Here is a 19,363-nt window from a genome sequence, read left to right on the forward strand (position 1 = left end):
CCTACTGGGCGTCGCCCGCTGGCACTGCCTAGTGGATGGCACCCGGAGGAGTCCCTCTCTGTGAGAGCGGATCGGCCGAAGGGATGTATGGGGCAGGATACGATCCCGCAAATACCTAGGTCCTGTGCCATGGAGCGCTTTAAAGATGATAACCAACACCTTGAAACGCACCCGAAAAGCCACAGGTAGCCAGTGCAGCCCACGCAGGAGAGGTGTTACGTGGGAGTATCTAGTGACTCCCGCAATTGTCCGCGCGGCCACATTCTGAACCAACTGCAGCCTTCGGGTGCATCTCAAGGGGAGCCCCATGCAGAGAGCATTACAGTAGTCCAGTCGGGACGTCACAAGCACATGGGTGACTGTGCAGAGGGCGTTCCGGTCCAATAGGGGACGCAATTGGCGCACCAGGCGAACCTGGTGAAACGCCCCCCTTGCCACGGCCGTCACATGGTCATCCATTGACAGCCGGGCATCCAGGAGGAAGCCCAAATTGCATACCCGATCCACGGGGGCCAGCTGTTCGCCCCCAATGGCCAGTGATGGAAGCAACTGGTTGAACCGGGGCGCCGGTAGCCACAGCCACTTCGTCTTGGACGGGTTCAGCTTGAGTCTGTTACTTCCCATCCAGATCCGTACGGCTTCCAGACACCGGGACATCACTTCGACGGCATCGTTGGGGTGGTTCGGGGTAAAGATGTACAGCTGAGTGTCGTCAGCGAACAGATGGTAATCTACCCTGAACCCACGAATGATCTCGCCCAGCGGCTTCATGTATGTGTTGAACAGGAGAGGTGAGAGGACCGACCCCTGCGGCACCCCGCAGGTGAGACCTCTGCCCCCCTGTCAACACACATTGTGCTCGGCCAGAGAGGTAGGAGGAGAACCACCGCAAAACGGTGCCCCTCACCCCCAACCCCTCCAGACGATGCAATAGGATACCATGGTCGATGGTATCAAAAGCCGCCGAGAGGTCTAATAGGACTAGGATGGAGGAACAACCCCCATCTCTGGCCCTCCAGAGATCATCCATCAATGCGACCAAAGCCGTCTCCGTGCTATGACCGGGCCGGAAGCCGGACTGGCGCGGGTCCAGATAATCAATTTCCTCCAAGTGACATGGGAACTGTTGCACCACCACACTCTCTACAACCTTCGCCAAGAAGCAAAGGTTGGAGACGGGACGATAGTTAGCTAACATAGCTGGGTCCAGGGAAGGATTCTTTTTTTTTTTTTCAAAATTTTTTATTGGTTTTTCAACATTTATAGGGAAAAGGGTAAATGGACAGGTATACAAATTATGGCAGTTGCAAAGTGTGACAGGCGCCCCTCTCTCCATACTCATAGTATACATTTATATATAATGCATTGGTATATAATTGATTACAATCAGCATATTAGTTCTGTTACTAAATTCAATCAGATTAGACATTACAATATAAAATCCAGATATAATTCCATTATCACTTTCGGTCAGTTTATAATAATATGATTTTCTTGTTTATTTTTGTGATCTGAGTCTTCTTGCTATTGCCCCATCTCCCTCCACTGGCAGAGCTCTGGCCCCTCCCGTGTCCTGCGTGTCCGCTGTAGTGTCTCGTGTTTTTTCTAGGAGTGTTCTGTTTTTTTCCATAAAGGCCTGCGCCTCTATGGGTGAATTGATTCTAATTCTTGTCTCCTCCCAGAATATCAGCATACCTTCAGGCATCAACCATCTAAACCACACTCCTTTCTGGTATAATTTATTCGCTAATTGCGAATAATTCTTCCTTTTTTCTCTAATCTTCTTAGGGATCTGCTTCAGAATGGTTATCTCCATATCATGGTATGTCAATGCTTGCCCCCTTTGTACACCCAGAATTTCATCTCTTGTGCTTTTCCTAAGAAATTTAATGTGAACCTCCCTGGGTACATTGTGAGTTCTAGCATAAGCTGAGTTCACTTTATAAACCAGGTCTATATCCCACCCCATCTGTTGTTTTTCTTTATGTGTGTAGTCAGCCAGGATGTTTATCATGATGTCCCTTATGTTTTCCCCATCTTCTTCTATAACATTTTGAAATCTAAGGTAATAGGACATTCTCTCAAATTCTATTTTCATCTGTTGGGTGTCAAGATCTTTGTTCCCTTTCTGCACAGCTTCTACCCCCCCCCTCACCTCCTCCACCCCCCCTTCCACAAGATTCAGTCTTTGTGAGTTCTTATATATTTGGGCTTGATTTTCTTTAATTTCATCTTTCATTTCCCTTAGCTGTTTCTTGATTTCCTCCTGGCCCTGTAAAATTTGTTGAAGCATTTGTTTAAAGTCCATCTCTGTAGTCTTATGTTGCATCAGTTCTGTTATCTTTGACTGTGTGGCTGGACTGGATGTTGCGGATGTTGGAGCAGAAGTGGCAAAGCCAGGTTTTCCAGGAGGGGGTCTTTTGGATGCCATCCTTTATAACGTTAGAAGTTCAGTCCAAATATGAAGTGAACAGTTAGAAAAGAAGGGTAGCCAGGTGAATCCGGGAGCAGAAGAACCAGGCAGAAGAGAGTCTCTCCAGTAAGTCTGGCAATAGATAGAAAATTTCCCCTAGAAGGTTTAAAAAATACCAATCCACAAGAGATTCCTCTGGGAGACACGGAGACAAAGACCGGAAGCCTGAATTTTAAAGGTGGAGTCAGGTTTCAGAGTTCATAAAGACAACGGAAGTGTGCCATCTTGCCCTGCCAGTTTTGGGCACAGAGGCATAACAAAGTTTTAAAAAGTTCCAAAAGTCCTCAAATCATTGTAATATGTAGGATTAAATTGAAAAGAAAATCATCTCAGCCTGAATGAGGCTTCATTCGTTGGCTCTCCCCCCTCCTCCTTCCCTGGGGGCTGAGAGCAAAATTGTTCCTCGCCGCTTGTCCAAGGGGGGGGGAACCCCCCTCCCTCCAGCCGCACCTCCAAAATGCTCCGAAAGTTATTTTAAAGTTTTAAAAGGCTGAGTAAATCTTCATGCAGAATAAGGGATGAAGAGAGAAGCAACCTCACCGCACTGCAGCTGCTTCCTTCAATTGTTGCATTCTCCAGTCGGCTTATAGCGAGGCGCGAGGTGTAGGAACGCGAAGCGCCCTCTGAGCTTGCTCCCCGGTGCCTTGGGCGCGCGAGAGACCTCCCGCCGGCTGCCGCCGCCGCTGCAGGAGTCCTCCGCGATGCCGCCCCTCCGGCAGGACCCCTCTGCGGGGTGTCCTGTGCCACCCAAGGAGTGGGGAAGCCCACCGGGGAGCCAGAGCGGGCAAAGAGCTGCCCGTCGCCGCCGCCGGCGGAACTGGAACCCCAGGGAAGGCTTCTTGAATAGGGGCCTCACCACCGCCTCTTTTAAGACGGCCAGCAAGAACCCCTCTCTCAGAGAAGCGTTGACTAGCTCCTGGAGCCAGCTTCGTGTGACCTCCCAGGATGCCAGTATAAGCCAGGAGGGACACGGGTCCAGTAAACATGTGGTGGCTCGCAGTCGCCCACGTAACCTGTCCATATCGTCGGAAGTAACAGAGTCAAACTCCTCCCAGGATGGCGCCTCACGACCCACCTCTGACGTCCCTTCTAGACCACTAAAGGGGACCCACTCGCTGTGAATCTGAGCGATTTTGTCCTGCAGATATTCCCCAAATTCCTCTGCTCTACCCTGCAAAGGGGCTTCCCGCGGCCTCTGTGAAAGGAGGGAGCGGGTCACCCTAAACAGGGCGGCAGGGCGGTTGTCTGCGGACGCAATAAGAGTGGCGCAATACTGACGCTTGGCCACTCTTAATGCCACAAGGTAAGTCCGTAAATAGGCTCTCACCTGTGATCGGTCAGACTCAGAGCGTGACGATCTTCATCTGCTCACTAGGCGTCTCTTGCGGCGCTTCATCACCCCCAGCTCCTCAGTAAACCAAGGGGCCTGGGAGGATCGATGCCGCAAGAGAGGCCGCAAAGGCGCAACCCGGTCCAAGGCCCCGGCGGCCGCACTATTCCATGCAGCCACTAGGTCCTCCATCCGGGTGCGGGTCAGGGCTACAGGGAATGGCCCAAGCTCCGTCTGGAACCTATCAGGTTCCATCAGGCGCCTGGGGCGGAACCATCTAGGACCTTCCGGTTCCGCCTCTCCGCGATGGGGAGTAGCGGTTGGAAAGTCGAGCCGGAGAAGTGAGTGATCTGACCATGACAGGGGTGTAATGATCAGATCACTCACTTAGTGTAATGACTAAATCCCCTACTCCCAGATCACTCCTCCACTGGCCAGAGACAAAGATAAGGTCCAGTGTGTGACCTCCCTCGTGTGTGAGGCCCTGAATTACTTGGGTCAGGTCCATGGCTGTCATGGAGGCCATGAACTCCCGAGCCGCCTCGGATGTTTCCCCTACCGATGGCAGGTTAAAGTCCCACATGATCAGCAGCCTGGGGGTCTCAACCGCCATCTCGGCGATCACCTCGAGGAGCTTGGGCAGGGCCGCTGATGCATAGCGAGGAGCCAAGTATACAATCAGCAAGCCCAACTGTCTCCCTGGGCCCCACTTCACGCATAGGGACTCACAACCGGTTATCTGTGGCACAGTGGACTCTCTCGGCTCAAGGCCTGTTGATCCAAAAAAGTTAAGAAGCAATTTCCAAATGTAATTAGAAAAGTATGTATGCAGACTTAGTGTCCTTTTTAAAGGCATCAACCACAGACTGGCTATTCTCTCATCTCCCAGTGCTCAAAATCCACAGGAGACTTCTGAGGAGCAACTGTCTAAAGCAGGGATGTCAAACTCAAGGCCCCCAGGGTGCTTAGATTTTGGCCCAAGGAGTCACCCTGGAATGAGTGATGTACTGGCCTGTGGTGCTTCTGCCAGGGAAAACAGAGCTGGGGAGGGCCACATGCAGCCCTCTTGAGCTCCATTTTTGGCTGCAACAGCCTCCTGCAGCGCTCTGCCAGCAAAAATGGAACCCACCCAGACCTGCTTTTTGCAGAACTGTATTCAGTCTGCCATTTCTTCCTCCAGAAGTCAAGGATTTCCTTTGTTCTCATTGGAGACAAATTTGCAAATATTAAATGTATGGGTAACACATGAAGTGGCTCTCATTTTATCTGTGAAGAATGACTGCAGAGGCTGAACAAAACAGCTGGTAACCTTATTTAGTAACGAAAGCTGCAATTTAAAAATGACCACTGGTTACAGAAACACAACCCACAACACAATTGAATTTAGTCATCAACAACACAACACAAGAAATTTGACTCTCCTACAATATGTGCTATTTGTCTCCTAGCCAATAATGCAAGAAGGGGATATGAATTTTCAAGCGGGAAATTTTAGTTCTCTAGATCTTGCACAGCATTTTATAATCAGTACAATATCAGACTTTTCCATCTCTTGTGGTAAATGATTGTACCAAAACAGATTATACCACTGAAGTTCTGAATGTGATGCCAAGAACATTTTTACCCCCAGACAGTTTCTTTGGTACATGGCATGCTCTATGATCCCCACTCTCTGACATTTTCTTTCTGTGATTGGGCAAGGTCACCAAAGCAGCTATTGTATGAATGAGCATCTTCTTTCATAACTGCCATCATCTCCATAAGATGATGTCTGAATTCCAAAAAGGCCTTCAGTCCTAAAACTCAGAGAGGCCTAAAATACAGTATTAATGTAGTATGTATGAAAACAGATGATAGCTTTCATTAGTTTCCTTGATATCATTGTGAGGCTAGAGTAGCAGGAAAACATATCCTGCATGATATTCCCAACAAATAACTATGATGTTAGAGAAATGTTGTTAGCAGATTTTAAATGGACAGCTTTTCACTGGGGAAAAATCTATTTTATGGCAGCTACTCACAAAGCTGTATAAAATTTAAGAACCTAAATTTTACTCCCATAGTTTATACTGCCAGACATGCTAAATAAAGTAAAAGAGTCCTGTTGAATCACACTAAATCATTTAGTTCAGTATTCTCTCTTGGGGCCCTAAGGAGCCTGGGAGGGCAGACGAGGAGTGGGTGGGAAGGGAGGGATGAGTAGAGGCTGGGAAGGCACTCCTTGACGTGAGTGACATTGAGTTGGCCACGCCCACCCAGACACATGATCACCTAGCCACTCCCACCCAGCCAGTCATTAGGCAGATCATAAGATCATGGTTCTTGAGGTCCGAAAGGTTGGTGACCCCTGCCCTATATGGTGATTTCTTGGATTTGCATAAAGCAAACTATTTGTGTCTTTCTTTGTATTCATTCTTAATCATTTCCAGAAGAGAATTTCTGCTTTCCCAACACCTATACATTGGAATAACGTTTCACTGAAGACCGCAAGGTTTCTTTTCTGATCCAATCACTGTTGAGGTCATCATTTTTTGCTCTGGGATGCATCACTTGACCCTGGTTCACACTGAACTGCATTTCCATTTTAATTTATCTTTCCCAGGTTTGGAGACATCCTTCTGGAGTGCTACACATTTACCATTTTGTTTTAAGCACTCTAAATAATTTGTTGTCCTTAGGGAATTTGATCACCTCCTTCCTGCTCACATCCAGCGTGAGAGAAACTGCCAAAGCTCTTTCAGTGTAGAATGTTTCCATGGTGGGCTTTCCTCCCTTGTGCATCCACTTTACTTTCAAGATAACTACTGTATCTGATTGCATTGAATTTGATGCGTCCGTGTCTGAATTCCATTGTACACTGAACAGAGTCAGTGTGTGTGTGTGTGTGTGGTCACTTATCTGCAAATTTAGAGAAACAGCCTGGGAACAAACTGGGTATCCTAGTGAAAACTAGGCCAAAATCCTATTTTTTCTGGGATAAACAGAATTTAGGGTCTACAGTCTTTCCATTCCTGTTGCAAGGGTATGATTTTCTAAAGACTAGGATAACGCTTGTTGTCTCTACCATCCCCCATCTAAAATCCCAGAACCACTGCTCCCATTTCTCTTGTCCTTTTATCCTTGTTCCTAATCATTAAAGAAAATGGTTGTTTTCCAAAGCTGGAACTTGGGCCATCTGCTCCCTTGGTACTAGCTAAATCCTCCTGTAACCAATTCATTGGGATTACATTGACCTCTACTAATCCCAGCCCTTCCCCTGCTGTAGAGGATTTAAAAGGATTACAGACTGCTGATAATAAACTTTATTAAGGAGGCAGTAGTGGGTGTCAATCCGATTTGATGCCTCTCCCCCACCCCTTACATCTTCACTTTACTGAGAATCGGGGGGTGGGAGAACCAAATGTAACAGCGCATCAGTGGAATTCTAAATGCAGTATTAGGGGAGCTCTGATTTCTTTACATTTCAGCCAAAAAATGCTCCAAAGAAGGATAAAAAGAGTCCAGAGTTTAAGAGAACTTTAGAAGTTTCAAAGAGTTGGTTATACTCTCCTGCCTTAACAATATCAAACAAGAAAATGATGAAATCAATTGTGATATAAGCTATATTCAGACTAATAAATATTTTTCATATTGTCTAACTGCAACAATGGGATTAATTATTTCTACTCTTCATGTCTTTCTGCATTCCCTACTCTCTTTCACCCCATGAAACTCTCTTAAAGTTTGTCCTTCTATATAAACTATTTGAATATCATTGCAACAAGGTAAACACCTGTGTCTCTGATGTTTTTGGCAACATTACAGAAGTGCTTTCATGATTTTTGCTATGCTTTCATGATTTTTTCTTCCTAGTCTAGTTAACAGCTCTGAAAGTTTTAACTGATCCCCAATCCAACTTCAACCACCCAATGCTTAACTTCTGAAATTATCCAAGATTGAGTACTATTGTAAAGTAGGACTACTAGAACAACTGTCTGTTTTAATAAAAATCCATGTTCCATAAAATAGTATTTATAGATGCATTCTATGAAGTTCAATTTCTAATTCCCTAGTCCCATTAGATAGTATATATATATATTGTCTATATCTATCTATCTATCTATCTATCTATCTATCTATCTATCTATCTATCTATCATCTATCTATCTATCTATCTATCTATCTATCTATCATCTATCTATCTATCTATCTATCATCTATCTATCTATCTATATCTATCTAGCTATCTAGCTATCCATCTATCCATCTATCCATCTATCCATCTATCTATCCTATCATCTGCTATTATATTAATTATATCCCAATTCCCTAGGCAATGTTTTATTTCTATTATATAGGCTAATGAAATTACAGGCTGAGAGGGATAATGTAGGATATAGGCCCATGTAAGTTTCCTTCTTCATTAGATTCTATCTCTAGTCAAATGTGTTTAACTACTAATATAACCATCCTTAAAGCTATTGCCTCCTGTTGGTTGATGTTAATGGATATGGAACTCCAAAATATCTGGAAGGGACCAAAATGTCTGGTTCCCATTAGAAGGGCAACAATATGTTCTGGATAGACAGGGATTTTTTTAGCTTGCCTCCTGGCTCCTTCTACCTATGCCAGGCAAGGTGAATAAAATTGTGGTGGAAGCCAACAGTTGAAGTTCTACCTTAGCAGAAAGAAGCTGAGACACAACTTTTCTTTTCCCAGACCTCTTGGCATTCCCTCTTTCTCTGCTCTATTAACCCTGGGATGTTTGCCCCTCTCCTCCCATTTTTCTTCTTTTCTGATATATGGTTTGAATTTCTTGCTTATTATAAAGGTTAATTTGAGCTGCTGTCACTTTCTGTGCCCGGGTAGTCTTCATCTATGCAGTACCATATGCAGACTGCTGGTATTCTGAATAGGCCCAATCATTTTGATAAGTTGTTGATATTCACAATGCCATTTTTGTATGATATTTTCAATTACTTTTGTTTGTTCTTTTGTTGTTATAAAATAAGACACAGTGTATTGTCAACTTACCTTAAGGCAGATCTGGTATTTAATTGAGTAAGAACTCCTGCAGTAATTTATGAGCACAATATTGGAATCTTATGGCCTTTCCCAGCTTGGACCCTATCCAAGCCTGAGCATGATTGACAACATTGGGTTCCCCTCCCCTCCGATGCCCCTGTGAGATTGCTCTCCTCTCATCCCCAGCCTAGCCTGTGAATGAGACAAGCTTACATCAACCTTACTCAACCAGGGTTGAAGTAGCATTCTCACACTTTCCCACACCAACTAAAATCTGTCAGGCTTTCTACCCAATTACCTGGAAGGAAAGTCAAATGTCAGACATTAGCCTGAAAGAGAAGCGGTAGTGGTAGGATAGGGATTTGCAATGGAAATAGCAAATTTCACGTGGGAGTATTTTCAGAATGGAGAGCATTTCCTTGCAGCCATCTCTCTCCCTTTTATTTACATACAGATATACTTCTATAGGGACGCGGTGACTCAGTGACTAAGACACTGAACTTGTCCATCAGAAAGGTTGGCAGTTCAAATCCCTTGCGTCACATAACAGAGTGAGCTCCCATTACTTGTCCCAGCTTCTGCCAATCTAGCAGTTCGAAAGCATGTAAAAATGAAATAAAAAAAATAGTAGCCACCTTTGGTGGGAAGGTAACAACGTTCCATGTGCCTTCGGCGTCTAGTCATGCCGGCCACATGACCACGGAGACGTCTTTAGACAGCACTAGCGCTTTGGCTTTGAAACGGAGATGAGCACCGCCCCCTACAGTAGGGAACAACTAGCACATTGTGCGAGGGGAATCTTTACCTTTTATACTCCTACCTTTGCTTGCTGGCTTATTTTTTGCAGTAGCCTGAAATTTAACAGATGATTTTTTCTTACTGCCTTGAAGGATACAGAAAGCCTCACTTAATTAACATCTCAAGGCACATATACGTAAGTGGCATTGGGTGCAGCTGACCCTGTTGGCTTTATTTTAATTAGAATTTTGGTGAGATTCTGATCTAGATCCTCTTCCACACTTTGGTTCCCCTGCTTTGGTTAAGCATCTTTTTCCACAAGTTAAAAAACAAACAAACAAACAAACAAACAAATAAGAGGGGATCCAGGCTAGGATTCTATGTGCTCCTTTTAATGTCAGTGAAAACGGAGAGGGGTCAGCAGCACTTTTAATGTGATTTTCTATTGGGAAAAAATCCTCACTCAGTTAAAAATGAAAGCTAAAACTCTGGCAGCACCTTGATGGGATTTGTGGGTGCATCACAAAATGGTCCTCACACATGTTTAAACAAAACTGTCTAAGGTTACGGCAATGCAAGAGCTTACAAGGTTGGTGCCCACATCTTTGAATCAATTCCTGCTCTGCGGTGGGCTGTCTCACGGGCACTGGCCTGGCCTGCCTCTTCCTCAACGCTCAGATTGATAAATAGGGTGCAAGTGGATGTCTCCTTAGTATTAGCAGAGCTGCCATAGCTGCCTTTCACCCTGATTTCCCCTGGGCACATGTCAGCAATAGCAGTAATAAGCCAAAGGTTTTACATGCCCACCCACCTGTCTCCATTTCCACAAGCGGATTCCTTTCTTCCCCCTTCAGCCATTTTCTTTTTCTTTTTCTAAAAAAGTGGGGGAAAGCTTTATAACATTGAAAATAAAAAGACATAACCTTGGGTCATTAGTAGGCCAATTCTCTATCTCCATCACACACACACACACACACACACAAGAGAGAGAGAGAGAGAGAGAGAGAGAGAGAGAGAGAAGGGGGGAGGGGGGAGGGGGATGTTTCAACCCGAAGAATAAAGAAACAATGTCCTTTCTTTTTTTAAAGAAAATTGGCTGTTCTGTCATAATAGCTGTGCGTTGTTATGTTCTGTGCAAAATGCATGAGGAAAAGGGAGCCCCCTCCTCCATCTTCCAAACCAGAATATTTCCCATGTCTTGTGCAGGGGGCAAGAAAATCCACTGCCCCCCCCCCGCCCCCAGCCAGCCCCTTGCTTTGTTGACCCTAACATTCAGCTCCTTCTCAAAACCTGACCACCTGCCCCTCAGTCAGTGGGTCAATGCCACAATGCAGCACATCCTCCAGAGTGTCCTCTTTTCTCCCCCCAGCTGTCCTCCAGTTTAACCCCAATCAATCTTTGTCCAACCCCATTGCTTCCTGAACCCAGCCCTCCTCCAGCCTATGCTCCCTTCCTTTGGAATTCTTAAAGTTGCCCAGCCTCACATGCTGCATATTTACAATCTGCCCTGCCCTGCCCTAGACCCATTCGGAATTATCCCACTTACAGAAATCCTGACCAACAACTGGGGTGGATGTGATCAGTATCAGATTCAAGGATAGGGCAGAACAGCAAAAAATGGTCCTTTCTAGAAGGACATGGCTGGAAGAGAAAAAGACTCCTATGCCTTTCACAGCCAGGCAGAATTGAGATTTTGGCAGCGGAAATGTGTCTTATTGCTTGGATTAAAGCTTTACCTGTTGGACTTCCCTCTTCAAGAAAAGCCTATTCAGGAATCCTGTGTTAGGAAAGCAGCTTTTGGATTTCTGATCATCGAATTTATTTATTTCAGAAAACAGTTATGGCCACCCATCTGACACAGAAACTCTAGGTGGCTAACAACAATCAACAAAATCAATATAATAAAATCTCGATAAATCAGAATTAAGATCACCATAATACAATAACCAAGATGCAGTATTACATAGGTAGTCCTCGACGTACAACCACAACTGAGCCCAAAATTTCTGTTGCTAGGTAAGACATTTGTTAAGTGAATTTTGCCCCATTTTATGACTTTTCCTGCCTCAGTTGTTAAGTGAATCACTGCAGGTGTTAAGTTAGTAACACAGTTGTTAAGTGAATCTGGCTTCCCCACTTGGCTTGTCAGAAGGTGACAAAAGATGACATATGAACCTGGGATACTGCAACCGTCATAAATATGAGTCAGTTGCCAAGCATCTGAATTTTGATCACATGATTATGAGGGATGATACAATGGTCATAAGTGTGAAATTTTAATAAGTCATTTTTTTCAGTGCTGTTGTAACTTCAAACGGTCACTAAATGAACTATTATAGGTCAAAGACTATCTGTAAACTCCACTTCACAAACCACACAAATCTCCACTACTACACTGACCTCATCAAACGTCCTGGCCCACCCTCTGGAGGAATTTAGTTTTTACAACCTTCAGGAGGCCATGAGGGCTGACGGGGTACTCCTGATCTCAATGGAAAATATGTTATTGTTGAAATTGTTACTAATATTTAGAACAGGGGTGTCAAACTCGCGTCATCACGGTGGTATCACATGACATATCGGGACTTTCCCCCCCCCCTTTGCTAAACCGGGCGTGGGCGTGACCAGCGTATGATGCATCCAGCCCATGGACTGGGAGTTTGACAGCCCTGATTTAGAATTATTATAGACACTTCCCAAAACTCTGTGTCATAAGGAACCGTGGGAAACATCAGCATTAAAAAAGCTTCCTAGATTATCTTTATATGGTTTCACGGAAGCTAATCCAGGAGATGGAAGAGAAATAGAAATAGATGGGACTAATACTTTTCGTTTACCATGATAACCTATTGACTGGCAAACGTTTTAGGATGGCGAGCACATCATGCTGTAGATTGTAAATGTCTTTTCAAACCTGGCACTTTTAAGGTGTGTAGACTTCAACTCCCAGAATTTCCCATCCAGCATGCTGTGAGTTAAAGTCTACACATCTTAAGGTTGCCAAGTTTAAAAACACTGTGCTAGATGTCTCAGAATGGACATCATGGCAGAAGGTTTATCTATTCACAACATAGATGCCTTCATAGGACTGTGGGCCGAAATTATTGCATCAGTGGCTACACCTTGCAATTCTTTTTAATGAAAGTGCAGCCCCCAGCTGCAAAAAAAATGCCACTCCTCTCTTAGGGCTTGACATTTTGCTAAGATATTCATGCAGGAGAGTGGCAGACCCAAGTAGTGTCACAGCATCGTGATATAAACTTTTCTTCCCTATTAAAATATTTAGAGAATCTTCTAAAATAATAAAAAAACGGCTAGAGGCGAAACGTCAGGTAAGGGCTAAAGTTTCAGGGCTCTGTCAATTTTAAGTGCCTATTTTAGGGCTGGCTCTGTGGCTTTCTATATGCTTCTCAGTTAAAACCTGCAGGAAACTGTATTGCGGTTGTCAGAATCACATTCACCCTTTTTAAAGCTTCTGCCTGTTTTAAATTGACTCTCTAACTTTCTGTCTGTACGGTTTGAGTTTTATTTGAATTGTGTGGTTCTTTTATGTACCTTCAGAACAATTCTTATAAGAGCAACACAAACTGAATAACTAAATAAGATTAGGATGTGAATAAGATTAGGAAACTGGTTAGGAACCAAAAAGGTTCTCCCCCACCCTCAAGAGCAGACTGTCAAATGGCAGCCTCTATTCTATAATAATCTGGCTTGGAGCTTGGAGCTGAGCCAGCCAATTTAAAAGCTCCAAGTTTTCTTCATTCCACAAAGCTGCTTTTCATCTCATGTTTCTCTAACCTATACTGACTAAACAGTAGCTTCACACCTCACAACCATAGGCATATTACACAGTAAGGAAATAAAATTATGCACACTTTTAAGTGGCATCCAAATGCTTAATTCAGAATTCCAAGTTTGGTGTGCACAGTAACTTAAAAGACATAGGCTTACTATATTTTATGGCTTTCTCAGAGTAACTACCTTGGATGTACAGGCCTAGAGGTGTGGACCGCAAATATAGGGGGCGGGGGGAAGTAGGCAGCAACAGCAGAGGAAACAGATGAATTTTCTACCAGGCATTCTGATCCCAAAGACTGAAATACTGAGATTGAACCAGTGGTGGGTTTGAAACGGTTTTACTACTGATTTGCTCATGCGCGCGTGCATGATTTCGTGCACGCAACACTTCTGCACATGTGCAGAAGCTTCTAGGCATGCGCAGAAGCATCCAGGTGGGTGGGCGGAGCCTCCCACCACCGCCACTATCGGTTCGGCCAAATCGGGCCAAACCAGGAGCAACCCACCTCTGTATTGAACCAAGTAGGGAAGATAAAATTGCCAGCAAAGGCATAAGAAAAATAGTCTAATCAGTGGAATTTCCATCCTCTGTTTCGTACATGTCTAGTCCTCTGGAATTCTAGGTCTTTGTGGTCAGGAATGAACATGCCAAGAGTCCCTTTTGATTTAATCACATTTAAGACTTCTCTCCCTTGGCAGTACCCTACAGGAATGGTAACAGGGGGCCTCTGCGATATCAAAATGTTATCTTCACCCCACCAGTTGTACCACATACCAAGCAAAATAGCAGAAGCTTATTACATAATGAAAAGCTGACCAGGACATTTTTCATTCTCTCATTTTCATGTTTATTGATTGTCACTTATAGAATCATTGGGACATTGGAAGGTTTCTATTTCAACGTCCTGCCTGGGGCACAAATCCTCAGAGCATTCCAGACAAATGGCTGTCGAGACTTTGATTGGAAACCTCTAGAAATACAGCCCACAGGCCCAGAGGTGGGTTCCTACCTGTTTGGACCGTTTGGGGCAAACTGGTAGTGGTATGCCAGCCTGGGTCACCAGAACCAGCATTGACCCAGGCCTGCCATGCCTCTGAACTGGTTCCCTAGTTGGGGCGGCATGTTTTCCCCCCATTTTTTACTGTTCTGCGCATGTAGCTGTGTACGCGTGCGGAGTATGCCTCTGGTGCAAAATTTTGCGCCCACTGAACCAGCAGTAATGCCGGAAGCAACCCACCCCTGCACAGCACTCCAGGAGGCAAGCAGATCCATTGCTTAATAGCTATCAGAGTGAAGAAATCGCTCCTTGTTTTGAGTTTTGATCACTTTGTGTAAATCTGCCATCATTGGTTCTTGTTCTGCTCCCAGGCATTACAGAGAATAAATCCATATCCCTATGGCAGTTGTTTAAATATTGGAAGATTGCTACCATGTCTCTCCTTGGCCTTGTAATCTTTAGACTGAACATACCCAGTTCTTTAACTATCTTTCATGGGATTTATCTTACAAGTCTCTAACTTCTTTGATAATTGCTTCTGCACCCTTTCCAGCGCCTCATCAACCCTTTTTGTATTTTGAAGAACAAAACTGGAACTGGCTGGAGAATTCTGGAAATTGAAGTCCAAAGGTTGAGAAACTCTCTTTTAGATGATTTCTCATCACCTTTGCCAATTTTGACATGCATTTCTTTCCTTCCCCACATTGGACAAGTTCTTAGAGGACCTTTTTTTTTTACTTTTGCAAAAAGACAGATGCAAAACAGGAATTAAGCACTTCAGCCTTCTTTCTTTTTCTCTTGCCATCATGGGAACGTCTCCAACCAGCAAATCAATGTCTCATCTCACATCTCAGCCATGTGGTTAACTAATATTTCATCATTATTCATCCAACCTTTAAAATATAACAACAGAGCCAGTATCACTTTTTTTAACATTTCATATTCACACAAAAATCTTTGGCCTGGTTTTTTATTTGGTGTAACTTATGTCAATCAAGGTATACATTATTTATATATGTGCCTGTCCTTTCTTCCCTTCTGTTTCTGTGGAACAAACTACTTCTTTCTAATGCAGTATTCCAATCATAGATTTTCCATTAACAATGTCAACTTTGTCTGCTTCCCCCCCTCCCCCCCAATATTAGGATTTCAACTTTTTGGTCCTCATACTCTGCATGTTGGTATACAGGCAACTAAGATCTTTATTACTGCCCTTCATAGATTTGACTGTTGCACTTCCAGGTGTATACCTAAGCATCCCTCCCTTATGATCACTTCCTTCCCTGTTGTAACTTTTACTGCCTTGGAGTTTATTCTTTCAGAGTGGTTCAATGTATTCATGATTTCCCCACTCTCCAGATTTAGGTTAAAATCTATCAGAGGATATGGGGAATATAATCTTCCAAACATGTTCTTCACAAACTTTGTGAGGAATAGTCTATGTCTCAACAGAGTCTCTGATTCTCCAGGAATCTAATATTTTCTTAATAATATTGTCTCTTGAGCCAGTAGTTCTACTCCAGAATCTTCCGTTCTTTCCTTGGGCCATTACCTCCATTCAGAATTGTAGACAAAAACACCACCTGTGCTCCAACTCTTTTGTTTTCTGTCTAGTTCTTTGTACTCCCTTGATATTCTTTCCAGGTTATTTCTGGAAGTGTCATTTATTCCGAGATGAAATTTTAAAAGGGGATGGTGGTCAGTATGTTTGTTTAGTCAGGTCAGCTTCTCCATTATGTCCTGGATCTTCATGCCTGGGAGACAACACCCTTCCCCTGATATCCAATACAGTCTGCTCATCTCAGCATCAAGTCACCCATCACCACCAAATACCTTTTCCTCTTTGGGCCTGCAAGTCACTCTCCAAGAGGAAGAACTACACAGTAGACAAGTTGACTATACAGTTTCAGTAACAGAGAATGTCTCTTGGTTTTCTTGGTCTTCTAAATTATATGCTGCCAGGCCTTTTCCTCCAGGATTTCTGCTTCCTTTACCTTGTCAAGGAACTCTTCATCTTCCCCAGTTAAGCTGAGTATGGCCAGATATTCTTCCAGACCCTCTATTTTCCTCTCTAATAATGTGATAAGCTTGAACTCGGTTCAGGCAATGTTGGGCTCATGTGGACTAGTGACACATGACTTGGGGCAAAACAGATGGATCCAGAGGTATCCCTTTCAGTTATTAAAGGATTCAACTTGGATCACTCTTTTGATTCAGACATTCTATGAAACTGCCCTTGAATTCATTCTCCAAATCAACCCAGAGATGATGTGAAGATTAAAACCATTACAGTGACACCAACAATACAGGCCCCAGCACTTCCCCCAAAAACATCCATAAAGCTGACACTCCCGGGTTTTTGGCATCCGATGAGATGACTTATTTTCTCTATGCAGTTACAGAGTTGAATAGGCTTGTTGCAATCTAAAAGAATACAAAATTAATTTTGAAAAATCTTATCATTTATATCCTACCAATCAATTAAGTACTGAAGGTATAATTGTAGTTACTGCCAAGCTAAATGATCAATACAGTTGAAAGTATTTAATTTCCCTGTCCTATCCCATATAGTCTTCAAAAAGATCAAAATGTTGGGTTCTCAAAGAACAGAAAGTTCTAGTTATATTTTACTATAGCAGAAAAGATCAATGCCAAGTTAAAATAAAGCAGGATGGACTTCAAAGAAATAATTATATGTCCTTTACACACACACACACATATCACACACACACATATCAGTTCTCATTGCTATCATGCATTTTAATACCTCAACAAAGCTGCATTAAAAAAAGCACCCCAAGCTTTCAGACTGAGATGCTGCAACGGTTATTTGGTATCTCACGGTCAATGTATCTTTCAGTTGTCTCTTCTCCCCCACTATTGTGGACATAGAAAAAATGCCAACAGCTTAATTTATTTACTTCAAATGTTTTTTGTGGTGGGAAACCAGCCATTTTGAATAGGGCCAGTGAAAGGAAAGGCGAGTCAATGGGCTTTCTCTTCCTTTTTAGTGAACTAATGTATGACGTGGGTTTCTTACTGCATTAGCAAAACGGAAGCAAGTGATCTGGAACTTGGTCAGCTATCTGGTTGGAAAAAGTGAGAAGGAGTGTCCAGACTGCACTGGCTGCAGCTAAAAGTGGTGGCTTTTACCAGGTGATTCCTGATTCATCTGCCTAGACATGCAGCAGGAGCAGTTCACATCATAAGCAGAAAATTGGAAGATTTTGTGAAATAAATGGAGCAAGGCAGCACCCAACTTTGAGTTACAACTAGTTACTAAATCTGAAAGGGTGCTTACTTTTTTCATGCTGGCACATATTATGTGTTGGGAGATTTTGGGAAATAAATGAAGCAAGGCAGCACCCAACTTTGAGTTACAACTAGTTACTAAATCTGAAAGAGTGCTTACTTTTTTCATGCTGGCACATATTGTGTGTTGGGAGATTTTGGGAAATAAATGAAGCAAGGCAGCACCCAACTTTGAGTTAATTTTTCAGCCAGATTCTCTTTCTAGATCAATAAGAGAAATGTGGAACTTTGATAGTGTTCAGGAGCAAAGATATAGGCAGAAAGAGACAAGCATCTTTCTACAGAAATGTCTAAAGAAAGGAACGTTGATTCTGTGAACCACTGTCACCTAACCCTGATATGGCACTGCCCAGTGGCATATGTTTAACTAATCAGTTAAGTTAAACAGGGTCTAAAAGCTTTATTTTGTCACCAGAGAATAAGAGAAGCAGGAATTCTGGATAGCAAAATATAGAGGCTGGGAGCCAATGAATTAAAGGAAGCTGTAGTTTAAGTTGAGGAGTGGAGTTAGAAAAGAAGGGGCTAGAAAAATCACTTTTAACAGGATCAAAGATTGGGTGACATAACACATTGAGCAAGAACCTCACATTGAAAGCTGTGCCATTTTAAACTCCTGCCTTACATATGGTTTTTTTATTGGGTGTATTTCCACAGCACATTTAATCAGGTCAATTAGAGATCAGACAGCTACATTTCAACTTACGAAACTTAAATCAACTTACGAAACTCGATTTTAATTGTGGCACATGTGCATTAATGTGTTGTGTAAATCCATTCTTCTTGCTCTGTTTGCAATTGAAGGTATTGTGTAATCCTTTCAAAAATAGGTTCAATAACTGAGGTACCCATGTTATATGAACATAGTGTAACTAGAACTCTAAACAAGTGCCATTCAGGATCTCTTTTACCTTGATAGGGTAACCTTCAACCAACCATACGGAGCAGAAGCTCAAGATCACAAGAACAAATCTTACAAGACATTTCCAGGTAATTCTAGCAGGAGCCTTTGGATATAAATAAGGTGGCAGACTAAGAAGCATGGGGCATTTGCATCATAGTTAACCATTTTACAGGGATAATTTCAACAAATGGCCAATCCCTGTAGCAAAATCTGAAAGACATAAAAATCCCACTAATGTTTAATTTACGCAGATGTTTAATTTAAACGTAAGTGTGGAATGCATGACTCACACTGGCTCCTGGACCCGTAACCATATGAGACCAATTTAGGCTTAAGGCCCTATAATTTACAGTAGGGCAGATTTGATTTCCTAACCCAAACGTAGCTCCTTGGTAGCAAGTAGGGGGCTGGGGGTACAAAGGCGCCTGCTCCCTGAAGCCAGGAGAAAGCTAGGCCTGTGATCAGTCAAACCAGGCCTGCACGACCAGCTCCTTGGATGGCTATTCCTGTCCTGCAACTAATTACCTAAATGGATGCAGGCTGTTGAGAGACAGTCACTATTCCCTAATAGAATTTGCCCTCAAGTGCAATTTAATTTTCTCAGAGGTTGTTTTCCACCCCCTCCTTCTTTCTCTTCTACTGACCCACACACAGAATCACTTTTCCCACTCTACACCAGGAGATCAGAGTACCTTCTCTGCATGGAGACTTGACACCCTTTGCCGCTTCCTCTTTCACACTTTTTGGCTTCCTCTCACCTTTTAAGTCCTAGTCTCTCCTATAGTATTTTAATCTGCTCCTTCATAATT

This window comes from Natrix helvetica, assembly GCF_964273705.1.
Source record: "Natrix helvetica genome assembly, chromosome: 3".
In the NCBI taxonomy this organism is placed as follows: Eukaryota; Metazoa; Chordata; class Lepidosauria; order Squamata; family Natricidae; genus Natrix; species Natrix helvetica.